The following is a 21,123-nucleotide window of genomic DNA, read 5'->3' as shown; positions in this document are numbered from 1 at the left end:
GAGAATAGCTCAAGCAGTGAGCATGTGCTCAGATTGTCTGGGTACTACAATCGCTTGAATCAAGTGGGAGTTAATCTTCCAGATAAGATAGTGATTGACAGAATTCTCTAGTCACCATCACCAAGTTAGTAGAACTTTGTGATGAACTATGATGTGGAAGGGATAACGGAAACGATTCCCAAGCTCTTCGTAATGCTGAAATCAACGAAGGTAGAAATCAAGAAAAATATCAAGTGTTGACGGTAGACAAGACCACTAGTTTCAAGAAAAGGGCAAAGGGAAGAAGGGGAACTTCAAGAAGAACGGCAAGCAAGTTGCTGCTCAAGTGAAGAAGCCCAAGTCTGGTCCTAAGCCTGAGACTAAGTGCTTCTACTGCAAAGGGACTGGTCACTGGAAGCGAAACTGCCCCAAGTATTTGGCGGATAAGAAGGATGGCAAAATGAACAAAGGTATATTTGATATACGGATTATTGATGTGTATTTTACTAGTGTTCGTAGCAACCCCCCGGTATTTGATACTGGTTCAGTTGCTAAGAGTAGTAACTCGAAACGGGAGTTGCAGAATGAACAGAGACTAGTTAAGGGTGAAGTGACGATGTGTGTTGGAAGTGGTTCCAAAATTGATATGATCATCATCGCACACTCCCTATACTCTCGGGATTAGTGTTGAACCTAAATAAGTGTTATTTGGTGTTTGCATTGAGCATGAATATGATTTGATCATGTTTATTGCAATACAGTTATTCATTTAAGTAAGAGAATAAATTGTTGTTCTGTTTACATATATGGTTACACACCCAATGAAAATGGTTCGTTGGATCTCGATCGTAGTGATACACATATTCATAATATTGAAACCAAAAGATGCAAAGTTAATAATGATAGCTCTACTTATTTGTGGCACTGCTGTTTAGGTCATATTGGTGTAAAGCGCATGAAGAAACTCCATGCTGATGGACTTTTGGAATCACTTGATTATGAATCAGTTAATGCTTGCGAACCATGCCTCATGGGCAAGATGACTAAGACTCCGTTTTCCGGAACAATGCAGCAAGCAACAGATTTGTTGGAAATCATGCATACTAATGTATGTGGTCCGATGAATATTGAAGCTCGCGGCAGGTATCATTATTTTCTGATCTTCACAGATGATTTGAGCAGATATGAGTATATCTACTTGATGAAACACAAGTCTGAAACATTTGAAAAGTTCAAAGAATTTCAGAGTGAAGTGGAGAATCATCGTAACAAAATAAAAGTTTCTACGATATGATTGCAGAAGTAAAATATTTGAGTTACGAGTTTGGCCTTCAGTTAAAACAATGTGAAATAGTTTCACTACTCACGCCACCTGGAACACCACAGTGTAATGGTATGTCCGAACGTCGTAACCGTGCTTTATTAGATATGGTGCGATCTATGACGTCTCTTACTGATTTACCGCTATCGTTTTGGGGTTATGCATTAGAGACAGCTACATTCACGTTAAATAGGGCACCATCTAAATCCGTTGAGACGACACCGTATGAACTATAGTTTGGCAAGAAAGCTAAGCTGTCGTTTCTTAAAGTTTGAGGTTGCAATGCTTATGTGAAAAAGTTTCAACCTGAGAAGCTCAAACCCAAATCGGAGAAGTGCGTCTTCATAGGATACCCAAAAGAAATTGTTGGGTACACCTTCTAACACAGATCTGAAGGCAAGATATTCGTTGCTGAGAATGGATCCTTTCTAGAGAAGGAGTTTCTCTCGAAAGAAGTGAGTGGGAGGAAAGTAGAATTTGATGAGGTAACTGTACCTGCTCCCTTATTGTAAAGTAGTTCATCACAGAAATCTGTTCCTATGACTACTACACCAATTAGTGAGGAAGCTAATGATGATGATCATGTAACTTCAGATCAAGTTACTACCGAACCTCGCAGGTAAACCAGAGTGAGATCCACACCAGAGTGGTACGGTAATCCTGTTCTGGAGGTCATGTTACTTGACCATGACGAACCTACGAACTATGAGGAAGCGATGATGAGCCCAGATTCCGCGAAATGGCTTGAGGCCATGAAATCTGAGATGAGATCCATGTATGAGAACAAAGTATGGACTTTGATTGACTTGCCCATTGATCGGCGAGCCATTGATATTAAATGGATCTTCAAGAGGAAGACGGACGCTGATAGTTCGCAAAAAGGTTTTTGACAAGTTCAAGGTGTTGACTACGATGAGAGTTTCTCACTCGTATCTATTCTTAAGTCTGTCCGAATCATGTTAGCAATTGTCGCATTTTATGAAATCTGGCAAGTGGATAAACAAAACTGCATTCCTTAATGGATTTATTAAAGAAGAGTTGTATATGATGCAACCAGAAGGTTTTGTCAATCCTAAAGGTACTAACAAAATATGCAAGCTCCAGCGATCCATCTATGGACTGGTGCAAGCATCTCGGAGTTGGAATATACGCTTTGATAAGTTGATCAAAACATATAGTTTTATACAGACTTGCGGTGAAGCCTGTATTTACAAGAAAGTGAGTGGGAACACTACAACATTTCTGATAAGTATATGTGAATGACATATTGTTGATCAGAGATAATGTAGAATTATTCTACAAATCATAAAGGAATGTTTGAAAGGAGTTTTTCAAAGAAAGACCTCGGTGAAGCTGCTTACATATTGAGCATCAAGATCTATAGAGATAGATCAAGACGCTTGATATGTTTTCAATGAGTACATACCTTGACAAGATTTTGAAGTAGTTAAAAATGGAACAATCAAAAAGGAGTTCTTGCCTTTGTTACAAGGTGTGAAGTTGAGTAAGACTCAAAACCCGACCACGACAGAAGATAGAGAGAGAATGAAAGTCATTCCCTATGCCTCAGCCATAGGTTCTATAAAGTATGCCATGCTGTATACCAGAACTATTGCATACCCTACCCTGAGTTTGGCAAGGGAGTACAATAGTGATCAATGGACATTGGTCAAAATTATCCTTAGTGGAATAAGGATATGTTTCTCGATTATGGAGGTGACAAAAGGTTCGTCGTAAAGGATTACATCGATGCAAGTTTTGACACTGATCCAAATGACTCTAAGTCTCAATCTGGATACATATTGAAAGTGGGAGCAATTAGCTAGAGTAGCTCCATGCAGAGCATTGTTGACATTGAAATTTGCAAAATACGTACGGATCTGAATGTGGCAGACACGTTGACTAAACTTCTCTCACAAGCAAAACATGATCACACCTTAGTACTCTTTGGGTGTTAATCACATAGCGATGTGAACTAGATTATTGACTCTAGTAAACCCTTTGGGTGTTGGTCACATATCGATGTGAACTATGGGTGTTAATCACATGGTGATGTGAACTATTGGTATTAAATCACATGGCAATGTGAACTAGATTATTGACTCTAGTGCAAGTGGGAGACTGAAGGAAATATGCCCTAGAGGCAATAATAAAGTTATTATTTATTTCCTTATATCATGATAAATGTTTATTATTCATGCTAGTATTGTATTAACCGGAAACATAATACATGTGTGAATACATAGACAAACAAAGTGTCACTAGTATGCCTCTACTTGACTAGCTCGTTGATCAAAGATGGTTATGTTTTCTAACCATAGACATGAGTTGTCATTTGATTAACGGGATCACATCATTAGGAGAATGATGTGATTGACTTGACCCATTCCATTAGCTTAGCACTTGATCGTTTAGTTTGTTGCTATTGCTTTCTTCATGACTTATACATGTTCCTATGACTATGAGATTATGCAACTCCTGTTTACCGGAGGAACACTTTGTGTGCTACCAAATGTCAAAACGTAACTGGGTGATTATAAAGGTGCTCTACAGGTGTCTCCAAAGGTACATGTTGGGTTTGCGTATTTCGAGATTAGGATTTGTCACTCCGATTGTCGGAGAGGTATCTCTGGGCCCTCTCGGTAATGCACATCACTTAAGCCTTACAAGCAATGCAACTAATAAGTTAGTTGCAAGATGATGTATTACAGAACGAGTAAAGAGACTTGCCGGTAACGAGATTGAACTAGGTATTGAGATACCGACGATTGAATCTCGGGCAAGTAACATAGCGATGACAAAGGGAACAAACGTATGTTGTTATGCGGTCTGACCGATAAAGATCTTCGTAGAATATGTAGGAGCCAATATGAGAATCTAGGTTCCGCTATTGGTTATTGACTGGAGACGTGTCTCGGTCATGTCTACATTGTTCTCGAACCCGTAGGGTCCGCACGCTTAACGTTATGATGACAGTTTCATTATGAGTTTATATATTTTGATGTACCGAAGGTTGTTCGGAGTCCCGGATGTGATCACGGACTTGACGAGGAGTCTCAAAATGGTCGAGACATAAAGATCGATATATTGGACGACTATATTTGGACACCGGAAAGGTTCCGGGTGAGATTGGGACAATACCGGATCACCGGGAGGTTATCGGAACCCCCCGGGAGGTATATGGGCCTTATTGGGCCTTAGTGGAAAGGAGGGGAAAGGAGCAAGGGAGGGGGCACCCCGCCAAGCCCAATCCGAATTGGCAGGGGGGCCGCCCCTCTTTCCTTCCTCCCTCCTTCCTCTTCCTTCCCTCTCCTACTCCTAATAGGAAAAAGGGGAGTCCTACTCCCGATGGGAGTTGGACTCCCCCCTAGGGCGCGCCACCCTCCTTGGCCGGTCCCCTCCTCCACTCCTTTATATACGGGGGCAGGGGGGCACCCCACAGACACAACAATTGATTTTGATCTCTTAGCCGTGTGCGGTTCCCCCCTCCACCATAGTCCTCGATAATATTGTAGCGGTGCTTAGGCGAAGTCCTGCGACGGTAAAACATCAAGATCGTCACCACGCCATCGTGCTGACGGAACTCATCCCCGACACTTTGCTGGATCGGAGTCCGGGGATCGTCATCGAGCTGAACGTGTGCTAGAACTCGGAGGTGTCATAGTTTCGGTGCTTGATCGGTCGGGCCGTGAAGACGTACGACTACATCAACCGCGTTGTGCTAACGCTTCCACTTCCGGTCTACGGGGGTACGTAGACAACACTCTCCCCTTTCGTTGCTATGCATCACCATGATCTTGCGTGTGCGTAGGAATTTTTTTGAAATTACTACGTTCCCCAACAGAATTATATATAGGAAGTCTAGTTTCGGCCATCGGAAAAGTTTCGGGGGTCACCGGTATTGTACCGGGACCACCGGAAGGGTCCCGGGGGTCCACCGGGTGGGCCCACCTATCCCGGAGAGCCCCATGGGCTGAATTGGGGAAGGGAACCAGCCCCTGGTGGGCTGGTGCGCCCCCCTTGGGCCTCCCCCTGCGCCTAGGGTTGGAAACCCTAGGGATGGGGGGCGCCCCACTTGGCTTGGGGGGCAAGCCACCCCCCTTGGCCGCCGCCCCCCTTGAGATCCAATCTCTAGGGCCGGCGCCCCCCTAGGGGCCCTATATATAGTGGGGGGGAGGGAGGGCAGCCGGACCAAGCCCCTGGCGCCTCCCTCTCCCTCCCGTGACACCTCTCCCTCTCGCTGAGCTTGGCGAATCCCTGCCGAGATCACCGTTGCTTCCACCACCACGCCGTCGTGCTGCTGGATCTCCATCAACCTCTCCTTCCCCCTTGCTGGATCAAGAAGGAGGAGACGTCTTCCCAACTGTATGTGTGTTGAACGTGAAGGTGCCGTCCGTTCGGCGCTCAGTCATCGGTGATTTGGATCACAACAAGTACGACTCCATCAACCCCGTTCTCTTGAACGCTTCCGCTCGCGATCTACAAGGGTATGTAGATGCACTTCCCTTTGCCTCTTTGCTAGATAACTCCATAGATTGATCTTGGTGATGCGTAGAAAATTTTAAATTCTGCTACGTTTCCCAACAGTGGTATCAGAGCCAGGTCTATGTGTAGTTTCTATGCACGAGTAGAACACAAAGCAGTTGTGGGCGTCGATATTGTCAATTTACTTGTCGTTACTAGTATTATCTTGATTTGGCGGCATCGTGGGATGAAGCGGCCCGGATCGACGTTACACGTACGCTTACGTGAGACCGGTTCCACCGACTGACATGCACTAGTTGCATAAGGTGGCTAGCGGGTGTCTGTCTCTCCCACTTTAGTCGGATCGGATTCAATGAAAAGGATCCTTATGAAGGGTAAATAGAAATTGGCATATCACGTTGTGGTTTTGGCGTAGGTAAGAAACGTTCGTGCTAGAAACCTATAGCAGCCACGTAAAAACTTGCAACAACAATTAGAGGACGTCTAACTTGTTTTTGCAGCATGTGCCATGTGATGTGATATGGCCAAAAGGATGTGATGAATGATGTATGTGATGTATGAGATTGATCATGTTCTTGTAATAGGAATCACGACTTGCATGTCGATGAGTATGACAACCGGCAGGAGCCATAGGAGTTGTCTTAATTTATTTATGACTTGCGTGTCAACATAAACGTCATGTAATTACTTTACTTTATTGCTAAACCGTTAGCCATAGTAGTAGAAGTAATAGATGACGAGACAACTTCATGAAGACACGATGATGGAGATCATGGTGTCATGCCGGTGACGATGATCATGGCGCCCCGAAGATGGAGATCAAAAGGAGCAAATGATATTGGCCATATCATGTCACTATTTGATTGCATGTGATGTTTATCATGTTTTTGCATCTTATTTGCTTAGAACGACGGTAGCTTAAATAAGATGATCCCTCACATAATTTCAAGAAAGTGTTCCCCCTAACTGTGCACCGCTGTGAAGGTTCGTTGTTTCGAAGCACCACGTGATGATCGGGTGTGATAGATTCTAAGATTCGAATACAACGGGTGTAAGCCAGATTTACACACGCAATACACTTAGGTTGACTTGACGAGCCTAGCATGTACAGACATGGCCTCGGAACACGGAATACCGAAAGGTCGAACATGGGTCGTATGGAAGATACGATCAACATGGAGATGTTCACCGATGATGACTTGTCCGTCTCACGTGATGATCGGACACGGTCTAGTTGAGTCGGATCATGTTTCACTTAGATGACTAAGGGGATGTCTATCTGAGTGGGAGTTCATTGAATAATTTGATTAGATGAACTTAATTATCATGAACTTAGTCTAAAATCTTTACAATATGTCTTGTAGATCAAATGGCCCACGCTAATGGTGCCCTCAACTTCAACGCGTTCCTAGAGAAAACCAAGCTGAAAGATGATGGCAACAACTATACGGACTGGGTCCGGAACCTGAGGATCATCCTCATAGCTGCCAAGAAAGATTATGTCCTAGAAGCACTGCTAGGTGACGCTCCCATCCCAGAGAACCAAGACGTTATGAACGCTTGGCAGCAGCGTGCTGATGATTACTCCCTCGTTCAGTGCGGCATGCTTTACAGCTTATAACCGGGGCTCCAAAAGCGTTTTGAGCAACACAAAGCATATGAGATGTTCGAAGAGCTGAAAATGGTCCAAGCTCATGCCCGGGTCGAGAGATATGAAGTCTCCGACAAGTTCTTCAGTTGTAAGATGGAGGAAAATAGTTCTGTTAGTGAGCACATACTCAAAATGTTTGGGTTGCACAACCGCTTGACTCAGCTGGGAGTTAATCTCCCGGATGACGCGGTCATTGACAGAATCCTTCAGTCGCTTCCACCGAGCTACAAGAGCTTTGTGTTGAACTTCAATATGCAGGGGATGGAAAAGACCATTCCTGAGGTATATTCAATGCTGAAATCAGCGAAGGTGGAGATAAAAAAGGAACATCAAGTGTTGATGGTGAATAAAACCACTAAGTTTAAGAAAGGCAAGGATAAGAAGAACTTCAAGAAGGACGGCAAGGGGGTTGCCGCGCCCGGTAAGCAAGCTGCCGGGAAGAAGCCAAAGAATGGACCCAAGCCCGAGACTGAGTGTTTTTATTGCAAGGGAAGTGGTCACTGGAAGCGGAACTGCCCCAAATGCTTAGCGGACAAGAAGGCCGACAACACTAAAGGTATATGTGATATACATGTAATTGATGTGTACCTTACCAGTACTCGTAGTAGCTCCTGGGTATTTGATACCGGTGCGGTTGCTCACATTTATAACTCAAAGCAGGAGCTGCGGAATAAGCGGAGACTGGCGAAGGACGAGGTGACGATGCGCGTCGGGAATGGTTCCAAGGTCGATGTGATCGCCGTCGGCACGCTACCTCTACATTTACCTACGGGGTTAGTTTTAAACCTCAATAATTGTTATTTAGTGCCAGCTTTGAGCATGAACATTGTATCAGGATCTCGTTTAATTTGAGATGGCTACTCATTTAAATCCGAGAATAATGGTTGTTCTATTTATATGAGAGATATGTTTTATGGTCATGCCCCGCTGGTGAATGGTTTATTCTTAATGAATCTCAAGCTTAATGTTACACATATTCATAGTGTGAATACCAAAATATGTAAGGTTGATAATGATAGTCCCACATACTTGTGGCACTGCCGCCTTGGTCACATAGGTGTCAAACGCATGAAGAAGCTCCATGCAGATGGACTTTTGGAGTCTCTTGATTACAAATCATTTGACACGTGAGAACCATGCCTCATGGGTAAAATGACCAAGAATCCGTTCTCAGGAACAATGGAGCGAGCAACCAGCTTCTTGGAAATCATACATACTGATGTGTGCGGTCCAATGAGTGTTGAGGCTCGTGGTGGCTATCGTTATGTTCTCACCCTCACTGATGACTTGAGTAGATATGGGTATGTCTACTTAATGAAACACAAGTCTAAGACCTTTGAAAAGTTCAAGGAATTTCATAGTGAGGTTGAGAATCAACGTGACAGGAAAATCAAGTTCTTGCGATCAGATCGTGGGGGAGAATACTTGAGTCACGAATTTGGCACACACTTAAGGAAATGTGGAATAGTTTCACAACTCAAGCCGCCTGGAACACCTCAGCGTAATGGTGTGTCCGAATGTCGTAATCGCACTCTATTGGATATGGTGCGATCTATGATGTCTCTTACCGATCTACCGCTATCATTTTGGGGCTATGCTTTAGAGACTGCCACATTCACTTTAAATAGGGCTCCGTCGAAATCCGTTGAGACGACACCGTATGAATTATGGTTTGGGAAGAAACCTAAGTTGTCGTTTCTAAAAGTTTGGTGATGCGATGCTTATGTCAAGAAACTTCAACCTGAAAAGCTCGAACCCAAGTCGGAAAAATGCGTCTTCATAGGATACCCTAAAGAAACTATTGGGTATACCTTCTACCTCAGATCCGAAGGCAAGATCTTTGTTGCCAAGAATGGATCCTTTCTAGAGAAAGAGTTTCTCTCGAAAGAAGTAACTGGGAGGAAAGTAGAACTTGATGAAGTATTACCTCTTGAATCGGAAAGTGGCGCAACTCAGGAAAATGTTCCTGAGGTGCCTGCACCGACTAGAGAGGAAGTTAATGATGATGATCATGAAACTTCAGATCAAGTTGCTACTGAACTTCGTAGGTCCACAAAGACACGTTCCGCACCAGAGTGGTACAGCAACCCTGTCTTGGAAATCATGTTGTTAGACAATGGTGAACCTTCGAACAATGAGGAAGCGATGGCGGGCCCAGATTCCGACAAATGGCTGGAAGCCATGAAATCCGAGATAGGATCCATGTATGAAAACGAAGTATGGACTTTGACTGACTTGTCCGATGATCGGCGAGCCATAGAAAATAAATGGATCTTTAAAAAGAAGACAGACGCAGATGGTAATGTGACCATCTACAAGGCTCGACTCGTCGCTAAGGGTTATCGACAAGTTCAAGGGGTTGACTACGACGAGACCTTCTCACCCGTAGCGAAGCTGAAGTCCGTCCAAATCATGTTAGCAATTGCCGCATTCTATGATTATGAGATATGGCAAATGGACGTCAAAACGGAATTCCTTAACGACTTTCTTAAGGAAGAATTGTATATGATGCAGCCAGAAGGTTTTGTCGATCCTAAGAATGCTAACAAGGTGTGCAAGCTCCAACGCTCAATCTATGGGCTAGTGCAAGCATCTCGGAGTTGGAACATTCGATTTGATGAGATGATCAAAGCGTTTGGGTTTACACAGACTTATGGAGAAGCCTGTGTTTACAAGAAAGTGAGTGGGAGCTCCGTAGCATTTCTCATATTATATGTGGATGACATACTATTGATGGGAAATGATATAGAATTCTTGGAAAGCATAAAGGGCTACTTGAACAAGTGTTTTTCAATGAAGGACCTTGGAGAAGCTGCTTATATATTAGGCATCAAAATCTATAGAGATAGATCGAGACGCCTCATTGGTCTTTCACAAAGTACGTACCTTGACAAGATATTGAAGAAGTTCAATATGGATCAGTCCAAGAAGGGGTTCTTGCCTGTATTGCAAGGTATGCAATTGAGCACGGCTCAATGCCCAACCACGGCAGAAGATAGAGAAAAGATGAGTATCGTCCCCTATGCCTCGGCCATATGGTCTATTATGTATGCCATGTTGTTTACCAGACCTAATGTAAACCTTGCCGTATGTTTGGTAGGAAGGTACCAAAGTAATCCCGGCATGGAACACTGGACAGCGGTCAAGAATATCCTGAAGTACCTAAAGAGGACTAAGGATATGTTTCTCATTTATGGAGGTGACAAAGAGCTCGTTGTAAAGGGTTACGTCGATGCTAGCTTCGACACAGATCTGGATGACTCTAAGTCACAAACCGGATACGTGTATATTTTGAATGGTGGGGCAGTAAGTTGGTGCAGTTGCAAGCAAAGCGTTGTGGCGGGATCTACATGTGAAGCGGAGTACATGGCAGCCTCGGAGGCAGCACAAGAAGCAATCTGGGTGAAGGAGTTCATTACCGACCTAGGAGTCATTCCCAATGCGTCGGGCCCGATGACTCTCTTCTGTGACAACACTGGAGCTATTGCCCTTGCGAAGGAGCCCAGGTTTCACATGAAGACCAGACATATCAAGCGTCGCTTCAACTCCATTCGTGAAAGTGTTCAAAATGGAGACATAGATATTTGTAAAGTACATACGGACCTGAATGTAGCAGATCCGTTGACTAAACCTCTCCCTAGAGCAAAACATGATCAACACCAGGACTCTATGGGTGTTCGATTCATCACAATGTAACTAGATTATTGACTCTAGTGCAAGTGGGAGACTGTTGGAAATATGCCCTAGAGGCAATAATTGTCTATTGTTCATGCTATAACTGTGTTATCCGGAAATCGTAATACATGTGTGAATACATAGACCACAACACGTCCCTAGTGAGCCTCTAGTTGACTAGCTCGTTGATCAAAAGATAGTCATAGTTTCCTGACTATGGACATTAGATGTCATTGATAATGGGATCACATCATTAGGAGAATGATGTGATGGACAAGACCCAATCCTAAGCATAGCTCAAAGATCGTGTAGTTCGTTTGCTAGAGCTTTTCCGAATGTCAAGTATCATTTCCTTAGACCATGAGATTGTGCAACTCCCGGATACCATAGGAGTGCTTTGGGTGTGCCAAACGTCACAACATAACTGGGTGACTATAAAGGTGCACTACGGGTATCTCCGAAAGTGTCTGTTGGGTTGGCACGAATCGAGACTGGGATTTGTCACTCCGTATGACGGAGAGGTATCTCTGGGCCCACTCGGTAATGCATCATCATAATGAGCTCAATGTGACCAAGTGGTTGACCATGGGATCATGCATTACGGTATGATTAAAGTGACTTGCCGGTAACGAGATTGAATGAGGTATTGGGATACCGACGATCGAGTCTCGGGCGAGTAACGTACCGATTGACAAAGGGAATTGTTTACGGGATTGATTGAATCCTCGACATCGTGGTTCATACGATGAGATCATCGAGGAGCATGTGGGAGCCAACATGGGTATCCAGATCCCGCTATTGGTTATTGGCCGGAGAGTCGTCTCGGTCATGTCTGCGTGTCTCCCGAACCCGTAGGGTCTACACACTTAAGGTTCGGTGATGCTAGGGTTGTAGAGATATTAGTATGCGGTAATACGAAAGTTGTTCGGAGTCCCGGATGAGATCCCGGACGTCACGAGGAGTTCTGGAATGGTCCGGAGGTGAAGATTTATATATAGGAAGTCCAGTTTTGGCCATCGGGAAAGTTTCGGGGGTCACCGGTATTGTACCGGGACCACCGGAAGGGTCCCGGGGGTCCACCGGGTGGGGCCACCTATCCCGGTAGGCTCCATGGGCTGAAGTGGGGAAGCAAACCAGCCCCTGGTGGGCTGGTGCACCCCCTTGGGCCTCCCCCTGCGCCTAGGGTTGGAAACCCTAGGGGTGGGGGCGCCCCACTTGGCTTGGGGGGTAAGCCACCCCCCTTGGCCGCCGCCCCCCTTGAGATCCAATCTCTAGGGCCGGCGCCCCCCTAGGGGCCCTATATATAGTGGGGGGGTGGAGGGAGGGCAGCCGGACCAAGCCCCTGGCGCCTCCCTCACCCTCCCGTGACACCTCTCCCTCTCGCTGAGCTTGGCAAAGCCCTGCCGAGATCATCGTTGCTTCCACCACCACGCTGTCGTGCTGCTGGATCTCCATCAACCTCTCCTTCCCCCTTGCTGGATCAAGAAGGAGGATACGTCTTCCCAACCGTACGTGTGTTGAACGCGGAGGTGCCATCCGTTCGGCGCTCGGTCATCGGTGATTTGGATCACGACGAGTACGACTCCATCAACCCCATTCTCTTGAACGCTTCCGCTCGCGATCTACAAGGGTATGTAGATGCACTTCCCTTTCCCTCATTGCTAGATAACTCCATAGATTGATCTTGGTGATGCATAGAAAATTTTAAATTCTGCTACGTTTCCCAACAATTACTGCTTAGATCATATAGACCTCAAGAAAGGTCAAACCAATCAATGGAAAGGATAATATGATTATGAAATTAAATAGAACAATGGAAAGGAAAATGTGTAAACACATATTTCAGGGGTATATCCTTCGCAAGGACAAACAGAGCATGACATCCATGACATGATAGAAGTAGAAAATCATTTAGGTAAAGGGAGAGGAATTTCATGACATTACCCATACAATGGTGTTTGGGTAATTGAGCAGGAAACATTTAGCATTGGGCTTCAAATGTTCTTGTTGAAAATCGGAGTACCATAGACATGCTTTGACATAGCATTGACATGGTCAACAGGTGAAGATCAGACTCTGCAGACACAAAGGATCCATCAGGAATAACTTGAAGAATAGGTCTTACAATTCCCTCATGGAAGAAGGGATAACCTTGCTGAAAAGGAATCTATAACAACAAGTCCTCCGGCCAAGTGTGATAGGCATGACCTCACCTTACCGATATATAAGGACCAATGTAATAACTCTTGGAAATATGTTCCAACCATCATAGCTGACCGAGATTCAGATCTGATTGGTGCCAGGATGCCTCAGACTCAGGATGCCTGAGAAGAAAAGGTGCATCACAATTGACGAGACGACATTGTAAGATTCTCGGGAAATGTACTATGGAAGCGAGTTCCAAAACAAGAGTTCACCATTAAAACCAAGGAGAGGATGAAGAGGTGGCTGATGAACTCAGCGACAATTCATTGAGATTTTCAAAGATGGATTTCCACACTTATGTGAACAAGGAGATAACATTTGTCGGATCAAATGATATAAGGATGTATGCTCGAGGAAAACATACACAATTAAGCATTGGTTGAAAAGTGCACCCAAAATATGGTCTTAGGTAGCATGACCAATGGTAGAAAGGTGATTCAACAACCAATAGTCTAAGGATGGAATATCAACCATTAACTTGAAAGAAATAGGGTTGCTAGAGACACGAACAAGTTTGTGTTGAACGGAAGGCAATAAAGTCGTCGATGATAACACAACTCATCAAGGGCAAGGAGGGTACTTATCATCATGAATTCAATTGATATCTTGGAAGAGGTCAAAATGTTGATGATGATCATGACACATTTGTCGAGAGGTTTCAAGAAGATGTAACTGATCGGCGATGACATCAAGTCAACGGAATGATGAAGCGGGAAGTTATTGAAACCATAGGTACGACACAAACTTGAAATCAAGCTTGTCATTCAAGGACAATTGTTATGACGAGGAAGATCGACGTAAGATTAGCTCACCTTGAAATTTTTGCTCTAGAAAGAAGGACCAGGTAGCACAGTTTAAAATCGGCATGACAATGATATAGTCGAGCAGGCTAGGACTTACGTGATCGAGTTCAAATTCGTAAGTAATGAAGGTTACCAAGAGTTGTTTAATCGCGGTGCGAGCTCGATTCAGTTATCGGTGTCTTTGAGTGTTTAATAACTCAGAGCTCGTGAAAAATTGGAATCAGTGAGAATGTAGTACTTGATGAAGAACTCATAAGAGGTTATGCAGTTCCATGATAATATCGAGATACCATGGGGGTAATACTCGATGACAGATCAAAGTAGAGGTTGGACTAGGGTATTGCTCTGCAGAAGACAAGTGCTTAAACTTGCACGAGAAATGGTATTTAAAGGAGAACATGGTCGGAACCACGATTGAAAAAGGCCAGATCCCAGATATAAGATGAACTTATACCAAGAGAATAATTAATTTTAAAAGAAGCTTCGATGAGAAGATCTACATCGTGTCTATGGGCATGAACACAAAGTTCAAGGTCGACTCCCACTTCTCCAATGCATAACCTTTCATTTACTTCTCGCGTTCGATGAAGTTGTAGTGTTGAAATTTTATCTGGCAAAATACCAGAAGAGTATGACTCGTGAAAACTTTCGAGTTCACACATATTAAGGAAGGCATAGGTTCAAGCCATCGGGGCTTCTTAGAACATATACCACGAACTTCAGGAGCAAATAACACAAGCTCAAAAGTAGAGCATGGTTGACAAAGCAGAGGATACAATTTACCAAAGACATTATATATCCTAGGAAAGGCTCGAGGTTATTGAATATGAAGGACATTGTCGGATAAAATCCAACAAAGGATCTGGTGGTCCACAAAGGATATGATGTGAGTATCGGCACACAACCAGAGGAAGAAGCAATGCAAAGACATTGGATTATAGAAACAACTGAATAACTTAGAGCTCAATTGCAAAGGAATTATGATTTACAAAGCGAAGGTTCAGAAGCAGACGCTCTGATCAAGGATGGATAAGTTCAATAGACTTAGGGGCACAATCGACGACAATTTAATTTGCGAGAACCAGCTCATTTTTAAAATGACGTCTGAGCTGGAAGGATGAATTCTAGGATCTGTTTGAGGATTGCGAGCATTCGCAAAAAATCGAATCAACGAACTCAAAATGATAGTGGCAAGGGATGCCAATAAGATTACGAGACTTATGGGATTAACCATAATGCAAGCAAACAAGAATTTCAAGAGCAATAGGCTGCTTAGGATTTCTAGAAGATCGAATGGTATTTTCGAAGACTTTTGTGAAACATATGAACAACTAGGAATGAGCGGATACTCGATAAGTGTGAGGAATTATCCGTAGGGGTATCATGTGGCAAAGAACTGTAAGGTAGTAGCCACATGGTATTCTCGGTACAATAGAGAGAATTTTGGGGTATCGGGTAATAACAAGATCACTGGGGAATGACTGTATGAATGGCACGTGTACGTGGTTATCCATAGAAGTTAATCGATGGAAGTGAATTGCAAAAGTGATGGGCACAAGCCCTCGAGAGAACATCGAAGAGTATCTTCGGAATCTTCTGGGGCACTAAGCAATCATCTGGAGTGAGGGGCTCTCCGGGAGGAAGTAGTTACGAGAACCTAGAGTCAGAGTTAGTAAAAATCATTTAACCCGAATAGAAGAGAGATCAGAGTCACAGAGTATAGACGAGGAGTAAAAGATCCTAATACCACCCAAATGGCGACGTGGGCCCGTAAGACACACAACCATGTTAGTAAAAGTTTTCTAATGTCTAGACTCGACTTCGGCCAAGGAGTGTGGAAGGGGGATTCCTACAAGCAGTCGGCTCTGATACCAACTTGTGACGCCCCCGAACCGTACACTAATCATACACACAAACGTGTACGATCAAGATCAGGGACTCACGGGAAGATATCACAACACAACTCTACAAATAAAATAAGTCATACAAGCATCATATTACAAGCTTAGGGCCTCGAGGGCCCGAATACAAGAGCTCGATCATAGACGAGTCAGCGCAAGCAACAATATTTGAGTCCAGACATAAGTTAAACAAGTTTGCCTTAAGAATGCTAGCACAAACTGGGATGAGGCGCAGGCCTCCTGCCTGGGATCCTCCTAAACTACTCCTGGTCGTCGTCAGCGGGCTGCACGTAGTAGTAGGCACCTCCCGAGTAGTAGTAGTCGTCATCGATGGTGGCGTCTGGCTCCTGGGCTCCATCGCCTGGTCGCAGCAATCGGGTATAGGAAGGGGGAAAAGGGGGAGCAAGGCAACCGTGAGTACTCATCCAAAGTACTCGCAAGCAAGGAACTACACTACATATGTATGCATTGGTATCAAATGGAAAAGGGGTATCATATGTGGACTGAACTGCAGAATGCCGGAATAAGAGGGGGATAGCTAGTCCTATCGAAGACTACGCTTCTGGTAACCTCCATCTTGCAGCAGAAGAAGAGAGTAGATGGTAAGTTCACCAAGTAGCATCGCATAGCATATTCCTACTCGGCGATCCTCTCCTCGTCGCCCTGTTAGAGAGCGATCACCGGGTTGTATCTGGCACTTGAAAGGGTGTGTTTTATTAAGTATCCGGTTCTAGTTGTCATAAGGTCAAGGTACAACTCCAAGTCGTCCTGTTACCGAAGATCACGGCTATTCAAATAGATTAACTTCCCTGCAAGGGTGCACCACATTTCCCAACACGCTCGATCCCCTTTGTCCGGACACACTTTCCTGGGTCATGCCCGACCTCGGAAGATCAACACGTCGCATCCCTACCTAGGCACAACAAAGAGGTCAGCACGCCGGTCTAAATCCTATGGAGCAGGGGCCTGGGCCCATCGCCCATTGCACACGTGCATGTTGCGAGGGCGGCTGGTGAGCCGACCTAGCCTCCCTTATACAAGAGCAGGCATTCTAGTCCAACCCGGCGCGCGCCGCTCAGTCGTTGACGTCACGAAGGCTTCGGCTGATACCATGACGTCGAGTGCCCATAACTGTTCCCGCGTAGTTGGTTAGTGCGTTTAGGTCAGTGGCCAGACTCAGATCAAATACCAAGATCTCGTTAAACGTGTTATCTTGAAATAACCGCGAACGCCGACCAGGACCACGCCCACCTCTTTCCTAGGTGGTCTCAACCTTCCCTGTCGCTTCGCCACAAAGATCCACACAGAGAGCTATCGGGAAAGTATGTCCTTCCAGCCCCCAATTCGTGAATCAACCGCGGGTACTCCTCGAGCCGACCCGTCTTTTGTCACCACAAGTATCATATATTATGTATAAGTATATACCCGTGACCACCTCTCGAGTGATCACGGCCCGATAGTATAGCATGGCAGACGGACAAGAATGTAGGGCCACTGATGGTAAACTAGCATCCTATACTAAGCATTTAGGATTGCAGGTAAGGTATCAACATCTGTAGCAACAATGACAGGCTATGCATCATAATAGGATTAACGGAAAGCAGTAACAAGCTACACTACTCTAAAGCAAGCAGTAGGGAGAAGAGTAGGCGATATCTGGTGATCAAGGGGGGGGCTTGCCTGGTTGCTCTGGCAAGAGAAGGGTTCGTCATCGATGTAGTCGATCCCAGGGGTATCGGCAACGGTCTCGGGGTCTACCGAAAAGAAGTAACGGAGGGGGAACATAATAAATAACAGAGCAATCAAAGCAAAACAAAGCATAACATGGTGATACATGGTGCTAGGGGTGACCTAACGCAGTAGGAGGTGATACCGGCAAAGGGGGAAAACATCCGGGAAAGTATCCCCGGTGTTTCGCGTTTTCGGGCCGGTGAACCGGAGGGGGAAAGTTGCGAGTTCGATAGGTTAGGGATGTGTGGCGGACGAACAGGCTGCGTATCCGGATTCGTCTCGTCGTTCTGAGCAACTTTCATGTAAAAAGTATTTTCATCTGAGCTACGGTTTATTTTCTATTAATTTTAAAAGATTTAAATCATTTTTAGGATTTATTTAATTATTTTAATTCAACATTATCCAGAATAGTGCATGCTGACGTCATCAGTCAATAGAGGTGTTGACTGGTCAAACTGACGTGTGGGTCTAGTGAGACCCACCTGTCATACACTTTTTAGGTTAATCAGGGTTTAGGTTAATTAGTTAGGCTTTATTAGTTAACTAAAATGATTAGGTTAAACTAATACAAAATTAATTTAATTAATTAATAATAATTATTATTATTGTTATATTTTTATATTATTCTCTTTTGTTTCATAAGAAAAATGTTCTGGGCGTGGGGCCCATCTATCATAGGCCCCAGGGGCCTCGGCGGGTTTGGTCCAGCGGGTGCGGGCGCACCCGAGCGAGCACTCGCCCGCAGGGCGGGACGAGGCCGCCGGGGCAACGACGGCGCGGCAAACTGGCGCGGCCAGCCGGGGCCACGGCGAGCGGAGGCGAGGGGTGGCGCCGGAGTGTGGTAAGGCGAGGCCAGGGCTGGGCGTGGCCAGGTGGAGGCGAGCGGAGGCGCGACCGTGGCCGCGAACGGGCGAGGCCGGGAGGGCGCAGGCCGGCGCGAGGAGGCGCACGAGCGCGGCCAGGGCGCGGCCCGTCCGCGGTGTCCGAATGGGCAAGGGGTGCGAGGGGAGGGGGCGGGAGGCCCGGGGCCTCACCGGGGTTGCAGGGTCAAGGGCAGCGGGCTCGACGAAGGTCGGAGACGACGGCGTCGGAGACGGGGAGGCAGTCCGGCGACGGCGGTGATGAGGTCGGGGCGGCGACGACCCGGGGAGGAGGTGAGGAAGCACGGCGGCGACGACGGGGTCCGGCGAGTCGGAGTGACGGTGGTGGTGCTCCGGTGACGTGGTGGTGGTCGGCAACGGCGTAGGGCGCAGCGGCGGGGCGGCGTGCGTCGACGACGGGTGGCCGAGCCGGAGGCGCTCTGGGCGGCGGCGGCAAGCAACGGGGTCGGGAGCGGCTCCGAGCTCAGGGCGGTCCGGTGAGGAGGAGGACCAGGACGGGGTGGCGACGGCAGCAGGGCGGCGCCGGCGACGGGCGCCGTCGTAGAGGTCGCGGGGCGGCGCGGGATCGGGGCGATCCCGATCCAAATCGTGGGGGGAAGGAGGAGGCGCCAGGGAGAGTGGGGGGGGGATCGGGGGAGTGGGTTAGCGGTTAGGGTTCGGTTTGGGTTGGCCAGGGGTATAGGCCAGGGAGAGGGCCGGTTGGGCCAAGTAGGCTAGTTGGGTGGGATGGGCCGAGGCCCATGGGGAGCCGGGGAGTTTTTTTTGTTTTCTTTTTTCTTTTTTTCTTTTCTGTTTTAATTTTATTTCCCTAATTGTTTTAGTTTTGTAAAACATATAGTTAGCACCTAAATTATTAATAGTAATTATACCACTGCCACAATTATTCTTGTAGTTATAAAAAGTAGTTTTTAATAATTTAATTATTTAAGAGACGTTTAAATAATTGTTTCAGCGACTGTTCATATCATCTAGTGCATTTAAACATTGTATGTTAATTTGGATCCACCACCATAATCATCTATGATTTATTTGCTACACTTTGAACATTTTAGATTTGACTTTTTCAAAAAAATTATCGTTTGAATAGATTTTGAATTTGAATTCGAAAAGAGATTTGAATTATCGTGAAACTAACAACAGTAATCGTGATGACATGGCATCATTAGTAGATAGTTACTGTAGCTTAACTATTCGGGCGTTACAAAATGGGATGTGGTGGGACTCCTACAGACAGTCCCGCCTGTAGCCGGACAAGGACACTTGTATTTCGTGTCAAACTTTGACTAATAATTCTAGTCAACAAAATATGAATTATATGTCATAAAAAACATATCCTCGGAAAGTTCTTTGAAATGTGCATCCAATAAAATACTTTTTATGACATATAACTCATTTTTTGGTAAATTAATGATCAAAGTTAGACATAAAATTATAAAGTGACCATATATAAGGAAATGAATGGAGTATTAAGAACACCAGAAGGGAAAATTGGAAGATTGCATCTTCCCCTGTAACCCCATGCACGTTGTCGGGAGCCAACCGCCAGAGTTTTCACATCTCGGCACCACCCCGTCTCATCATCACACGGCACGTTGTTGGCCGACGCCCGCCTCGCAACCGACGGCCCGGTGCGCCACCACCTCTGAGATTTGTATCCAAGAGCGTGATTGTGACACAAACACAGTCGCTATGGCGGGCCATGTCTCGGTAGTGTTTTCTTTTCCCATGACTTGCATGTGCATCTCTTCTGAGAGTGGGGTTCAGGACCTCGTTCATTTTTTCGTCCTTCGTCACCTCCAGAGTTTTAGCTCGGATGACATATTTGTCATCAAGGAGTCTTGTCACCACAACTCCTTTGACCGAAGGGAGGACTTGGGCCCATTCGGAAACAACTTTCTGGTCGATTAACCATGCTTAAATCTCTCCAAGACAAGCACGCTTAACTTTAGAGTTCTTTGTGAATGAGTTCTCGGAGAAGAAGGAATTCCTTGTTAATATGAGTAGCCTATCATTCCTATTAAGTCAGACTCTCACATACACCCTCAACTCAAAGGAACTGACGTCCTCGTCGGCCCATCAGGAACTTTCCCTCTTGGCACACGTATGTGCGTAGAGTCCGGCCGGCACATGTGACATGCCATGTGCCACAATGGGACACACGCGCCATGCGCTACATGCTCGCGCACCTGACCTGCACATGTCCATGTAACTACAAGGGTCGGCTCTGATACCAATTGTAACGTCGTGGTCATAGCCACCGTATCCCGGCCGTTACGCCTGGCGGGATCTGCACTATCCTTACAGACCAATACTAGTCTTGTCTGCGCACTTTGTCCTTACTCGTGCGCACCCGGGAGCAACTTCCCGGCCGTAGCTCCAAATCAAACATGCTTAACTTTGGATTTCTTTGCGAATGAGCTTCGAAAAAGAAGGATATCCTTGTTGATATGAGTAGTCTATCATTCCTATTAACCCGGGCTCTCATACAGTG

Source organism: Triticum urartu, chromosome 5A (assembly GCF_056163025.1).
Source record: "Triticum urartu cultivar PI428250 chromosome 5A, HENAU_Tu73, whole genome shotgun sequence".
Taxonomy (NCBI): Eukaryota; Viridiplantae; Streptophyta; class Magnoliopsida; order Poales; family Poaceae; genus Triticum; species Triticum urartu.
The sequence above is the reverse complement of the archived record's forward strand: the minus strand, read 5'-3'. Positions refer to the sequence as shown.